The sequence below is a fragment of the Pygoscelis adeliae genome, unplaced genomic scaffold, assembly GCF_000699105.1.
Source record: "Pygoscelis adeliae isolate BGI_AS28 unplaced genomic scaffold, ASM69910v1 Scaffold4, whole genome shotgun sequence".
NCBI classification, from domain to species: domain Eukaryota; kingdom Metazoa; phylum Chordata; class Aves; order Sphenisciformes; family Spheniscidae; genus Pygoscelis; species Pygoscelis adeliae.
This window is the reverse complement of record NW_008824986.1, coordinates 5,503,466-5,510,372: the sequence shown is the minus strand read 5'-3', so window position 1 is coordinate 5,510,372 and position 6,907 is coordinate 5,503,466.

The window sequence follows — 6,907 nt, the reverse complement described above, 5'->3', positions numbered from 1 at the left end:
CTCTCCACGCGTTAGTTTTTTCTTTTTTTTGTTTTTCTTCCCCCATCCCACTGCGGGGGAGTGAGCTGTGTGTATGGCTGTGTGGTGTTTAGCTGCCTGCCCGGTTAAACCACGACAATACTTTTACAAGATTACATAAAAACATCACGTGCTTACAGGCGTTATAACTAGTGAAGTCTGAGGAAAATTACCTAGCACTTATTAAACTTTCTTCCATCCTCTGAATTCTGTAGTCAACAACACTGACGTACTTCAGCTGTTACTCTCTTAATTTTTAACCAGAGAGAAGAAAATAGGTTAAACATTTTTTGTAGTTTAGACATTTCAGTACTAAATAACTCCGTATTTTATACTGTTTGTGGAATTGCAGTAACTTCTGCTTCTTTTTTTTTAATTGAGCATATGATTTATGTAACTTCAGGAAGGCAGGTAGAAGACTTGAGCCAATGACTAATGTTTTATTTCTGTGAATGTTGTATTCTAAATAACTTTAGCTTTTTGGGAAGCTGTTTTCTGAGAAGTCACAGGGAGTTGGTGGTGATGGTGTTCTTCTGAGTATATTTATCCCTGCTTTTTTCAGTGGTTAATATTGAATCAAATGTAGTACTGGAAATGGGAGATTTAATGCATCTCCTGTTGTTTGCACAAAAACTTAAGGTAGAGTAAGTGTTTTGGCAAAATCCGATTGCAGGAGTTAAGATAAGCGTGGGGGGCTTTTTCTCTTTTTTTCTTTTTATACCATAGAAAGGTGTTTTTTGCATGCATCTGTGAACGTGGGATTTTAATGCAGGTTTCTACAATTTGCTACTTTTTGTCTTGTTTTAAATTGGGAGATGAGTTGATGGTTCATCTTTAGAGGTCCTAAAGTTGTAGAGAGGAAGATCTTCCTGGTAATAAATGAGAAACATATTTGTGCTCCCCAAGCAATGGAAAGAGGAGCGGTAAAACTTTTATAACTGCAGTGTGCTGCACAAGCACTTCAGCTATATGTACAAAAAAGCGCGACTTTGTAAAGCCCTGCTTGGTCGAAGCAGACAGTGGCATACCTGGGAACGGCTGCGCTGCGGTAGGTCAAGGTCTGTCCAGTCCAGGACCGTGCTGCCAAGCGCCATGAATATTCCCTAGGATTTCCTCTCGGGCTCCAGCAGATTACTCAAAGGCTTCCACACAACAGGATCAGCTTTCATTTTTATAGTTATGTTGAGAACATGGAAAAAAGGTCCACTATTTAATTTTCTAAATGTCTTCTTTTTCCAAGTGTGTGTGAAGAGCACACAGCCCGGGTGCCCGCCTGGGGCAGCCCGACCCTTTCTGGGGTGTCCATCCCTCTCTGCCCGCTTCACAGGTAGGGGCAAATTTCAATTGCTGCCGCAACATTAACCTAGTTTCTTCAAACTCGTGACTTCTTGGGATTTTTGGATTTGGGGTTTGTGGTTCGGGTTTTGGGTTTTTTTCCATGTTTAAAAGCGTTAACGTGAGTTCTTGATCTACCCTAATATTGCCTGAGTAAAATACATGGACGAATGTGGTGGTGGGGGAGGCAATGATGTCCACATGTTCCTATATGTTCACACAGTAAAAAAAGGGATGAAACAAACTCTTCAGTGGCTCAGGCCAGGCTCATTCCTTGGTTATACAGTTTGCAACACTCTCCCCATGAGTGATGCTCTCGTGGTACAATGCTGGGAAATTTTTTTTTTTACTAGAAAAAAAATGTTGGTTTTGTTATTAAACTCTACAAGTTTCCTTTCAAGTTCTCCAAGAAATCTCCAGAGCTTCCCCTTCCCAACCAATACTGCCCTTGATTTGCAGTTGACTCCTGTGGGATGAAGTCATCAAGAGAAAGTTCTTGTTCTCCTCTATCTGTTTTCCTACACAGCTTTGTTGCTTTATTAATTTCACCAGAGTAGGCATGTGTTTTAAGTCTGATGACTTGTATTACGTTAGGAAATCCTCCCACAGCACAGATCTTTCTAAACATTGTTTGTTGACTTACGGGAACAAGATCGTTTCTGTTGCTCCATGCTGGCCTTCGGAAATGGGCTGACTTTGTGTGTGGCAGCCTCATGCTCTGGGAGATGGGGACAGCTCAGTCCCCTTCCTGTTTGCAGAGTCAAACGAATAACAACAACAACAAAATAAAAAAAGCTGTTGTCTGAGAGGGGCCTTTGTGTTAAAATACATGGCAAGACAGCTTTGAAGAGGCATCACTTTTATTAAAGAGGTGTTTGCAGCCAGGAGGCTCCTGAGAGCCTCGCACGCAAGCATTTAGGGGGTACGCGGTACGTCTGCATCTGTCAGCCTGCCCGAAAGAATCGGGGCAGGAGCGTCCGACTGAAAAACAAACAGGCGCTGACTTCCTCTCACCCCAATCCTCATCCACCAAAAAAGAAGTGAAGAACTTGGCGGGGGGGGAGGGGAGCGGTATTTGGCATCTCCCTGAGGAATGCAATAATCCCAAATGGGGTGTGAGAGCACTTCACGATCACACGCTGGCACTCACTCCCTGTGGTTGCTGCCAGTTTCCCTCCCACGCGTGCTCAGTCTCAGAGGTAATGTGAGTCTGGATGCTGGACAGTTAATCAACTGCAGGAAAATTAACGTTTTGGAGACTGTTCTTCTGTTGCGAGGTGCTTGCTGTTTAATAAAACGCAGCACGCTGCCACGTATTGCATACTTATGACTCTGCTGGCTGCCTGCTCTGTTGGCTTTTGGTTTTGGCTGGGGTTTAGCATTTCTTGGTGTTGAATTTCCCTCTTCTGTTGCCGAGGGGAGGATGGGCTGTGCCGTGCTGGGGAAGGCAGCTGAAGTCCGGCCCCGACTGCCCTGCATTTTCTCCAGGGCAGATGCTGCCCTTGAGAGAGCAGCATCCCATCGTCCCTGCCTACCTATGTGCAACTGGGAGAAACACTTGCAATGTGGAAACTGCATTTTGAACAGTCCTTGTGAGACTATTGTGGGGAGAGGATGATGAAGCGGAAGTGAAGGGCCATCTGCTAAGGGGTTCACGGGTGTTTCTTATGGTGATTTCTGGGCAAATGAGAGGCTGCAAAGATTTTTGCCCGGAATGGCTATAAGCCTGCAGGTGTGGAGCCAAAATCCCCTCCTATGGCAGACCCCTTCTCCCTTGAGGACAAGGATCCTTGCACAGTGTGGGGAGGCTTTCCAAAAAGAACCTGACAGCAGTGGTGAGGTCATTCCCCTGAGGGCAGAGCTGTGGGACAAACACAGGCCAACCATGGAGAAGAGAGGAAAGGAGGTCTGCATGCAAATCCAGCACCTTAGGTTGTCTGCACCTGACAGCAGTCAGGACCCTGGCAGGCGAAAGCCAACCCGTCCTTAAAAAAAACCTTGAAGTCATTCTTTTACTATGATGAAATATATGGAAAATATTTGCTACGAAAAATAACTCCATTGAGATGCACGTGAAGTGTTTTGCCATTTACTGCCTAGAGTTTGGGTAACAGTAGTGCTGTCGCCTTCCAGTCAGGGTGATTTAGCGAGCGGTGTGTAAGTGACGTATGTAAATCCCACATCAGCAGTATGTGCCTTTGGGACGTGTTGTTGCCCAACGTGGCCCAATACACAGCCCCCGTGCTCTGGCCCAGCTCATGTGTTTTATTCTGGAAGGGCTCAGTTTGCCCCATCCCACTGGCCAATAAATGTGTATAACTGCTGTAATTTTTTTGCTTGAGCTTTAGCTTTGGTTCACTTTTATCATTTAAATAAACGTATAGAATGCGATAAAGAATAGAACAATGTGTATCCTGTGATATAATAGCCAAAAGAGACTGCAAAAAATACACCCTGACTCTTAAGGAGGATTATTCACATTGGCTTTGCTCAGATAGAAAACTCCATTGCCTTACCTTATTCTAAGTCATTTAAATACTCTATTTTCCAGATCCATGATATTTGAAAAATGTAACAGTAACCTTCTTTGCTCATTTGCAGTTTCTTACAGGGCTTGGCAGCTCTGCCAGCCTTCCTTCTCTCGGGCACTCATCTCTGTCTTGGTAAAACACCCACAAATTCAGCATTGGAAATGTAATGGACTGAAGTTGCTCTCATGAAAGGTTTTCTTTTTTTCTCCCGCCCCCCCGGTATATGGAGTGATTTTAGGAACATAAGAAAAAAATATTCACGTAGCATATAGTTTCATTGACATTCACCTTCAGAACAGTGCTTTTTGTGCACACAGGGGGAACGGCTGGAGAAGCTTTCGCCAGCCCAAAAACCTGGTTGATGTCAAGCAGTTGGGACGACGTGGGTAGCGCGTTGTGCTCTGGGGTTATGCTCACAGAGCAGAAAATGAAGCCACAGCTCAGAAAACAGCAGAGGCATGTGGCTGGAAGAGGTATGCAATTTTAGGCTTGTCCAGAAACAACTGAGGTAAGGTTTTAGAGGGGATAATTTAGCGAAAGGAAATCGCTCTCCTCCCACCCGTCACATGCAGGCAGGCAGATGCAGGGAGGGGTGGCTAGACAGAGGTGGGGGGGCCGGGGGAGGGATGTTTTGTACTGACGCGGCAACGGCGTTGTCTGGAGAGCATCAGAGACTTTGTCACTGTTTCAAAATAAACAGATGACTTTGGACACAGGAGAAAATACAGCAGCTCCTCAAGAAGACGTTGACCGCTGCCGTCAGCAGAGCTGCGTGCTCTCACCACAGGAAGAGCAAAGCTTTACCCCATCTTTAAATGAGGGCTGTAAAGAGAAACTCTGTTTTCTGGCATTGGTTTGCTGGCCAGGCAGGAGAGGAGCCTCTGGGGTCCGAGCTACTGCTCATCTGGGTCTGTTCAGCTGCCAGGGGGCACTTGCATTGTGATGCTTTTGTCTAGAAAGGCCTCTGAGGAAGGACAGTACATGACCTGTTGCTCCTACGCTCGAGAAGAAAAATTACTATAAAGTCACTACGGTTATTTCCACCATTAAGGAACAAATGGAAAATATCAGCATGGGAAAAATTTTAATTGTTAGGGTGTTAACCTTCCCTCACTGATGAAACCAGTCCCGGCATGTGTCGGCTCTTGTTAGGGAGCCAAAATACAGTCCCAATTCAATTTAAGCTCTAATGCTTTATTAGGTACTTTTATGTCTTAACATTTGTCCTAGGTGCCTCTTTAAAGTCCTGTCAGTAAAGTAGGCATTATTGTAGCCAGCTGAGAGGCACAGGATCTTCAGTGTGTTCCCATAAGCTCGTAAGGGCTGCTCCTGCCTTGGGAAAACGCTCCGCTGTGCTCCTCCTCAGCCACGCTGGTCTGTGGCGGCTTCCCTGGTGGTGGATGCTGAGACGACCTGCAGAGGTTTCACCTTTCTCAAAGCAAGGCTCCTCACTGAGCCAGCCTGCTGCTCTGCTTATTGCAAAAATGCTAATTTTGCACTGTGGCTCCCCTGTGCTCGAGCTCTCCTCTCCGCCCCTATTCTCCAGCAGACCAGGACTGGCCAGGGTCTGTTAGACTATTGATTTTTATTTTTTTTTTTAAATTAATTTTCCATTGCAAGGCTGCAGGCGCAGCATTGCTTAGTATTGATTTCTGACAGCATCACAAAGGGTGCGTGAGGCATTGTGTTTGCAGGGCCAGCCCATCCGTGGAGGAGAGCTGAGCTCCCATGCTGCAGAGCTGCACATCTGTGTCTCCCCAGTCCCAAAGGAAAGCACAGGGGGAGAGGGCTGATGCGAGAGGGGAAGGGCAGCACCCGTTGAGTGGCTGACAAAAACATGCACCTGGGTTTATCAGTGGGGCTGTGTTGGGTTCTGACTGCAGAAACTTGGAGTTGTCAGAATCTGAGAAAACCTACACCATTTCTCAATCTGTTCCAAGAAAAATACTCTGCTGCTCCCAGTACACAACAGGGGCTGGGTTTGTTCAGCACCTAAATAAAGGCAAAGCAGAAGTGAATTGTTCTGCACATCATAAAGCACGTAACTTCCAAAGAATTTGACCCCAAATTGTTTGGATCATGCAAGGGTCTGTTCCCCTTTGACCGTTATATCCCATCTAGCTAAAACTGCAATCACACTTTTAGTATTTGTCTGCCTGAATAATTTCTAATGGGCCTAGGACTTCTGTAACTAGGACTGGTGCTCAGAATGGAGTGCTATGTGCTCCTGCTGTCCATGTTTGAATTGGAGATAACTACAGCTTTGCAAAGCATTCGATCTAGATCTGGACATGCAATTTAGCATTTGAGAGTTTTTGCAGCCTATTGGGATACACAGAGCACAACAGTGATGCAGGATTTTAACTGACTCAGAGTTGAGAAAATCTGGGAGTTCAGTCCTGTGAGCTCTCCGACATGTTTTCCACTCTGGTTGCATCCCAGGGCTGTAAATGGAAGTTGCTACTCACGGATAGTGCAGCAGCAAGGGCCGTAACTGTGGGCTTTTTAGCTTACAGCAAGTAACAGAGGTGCAGGCAAGAGCTTGGCAGTGGCTTTTGTGTCCCCAGCAAATACAAGGTATTTACAAATATATATTTACAAATACGTTATCCTAGGATAACGTTGTGGTAAAGCTAAGGTCAAAAAGAAGAGACTTTCCCTGCTGCTCTCCTCTCCCTTCTTTCCATATGCCATCATAGCAGGTATCTTGCACAAGTGCAAGACAGAGTTTTTGTTACAGGACCTGGGTGCTTTGTTAAGGCGCAGAGGCTGCCAGGGACCACACAGCTGCTGTTTGCCTGGGAGCGGGGCAAATCCTCCAGTGCTCTTTAAATTCTGTGGTGCAATGGGTCCCCTTCCAGCATTAACAGCTTGAAGAAAGATTAAAAACTGGGACTTATTCAAGCATTTACTCAAGTCCTTCCAGCAAAAGTCAAATGTGTGCTTCCTTCCTTCTTACATCCCTATTACAACAATTCAGGCTCCCCATACAATAAAAGGCAAATTAGTTCACCAAGTCCCAG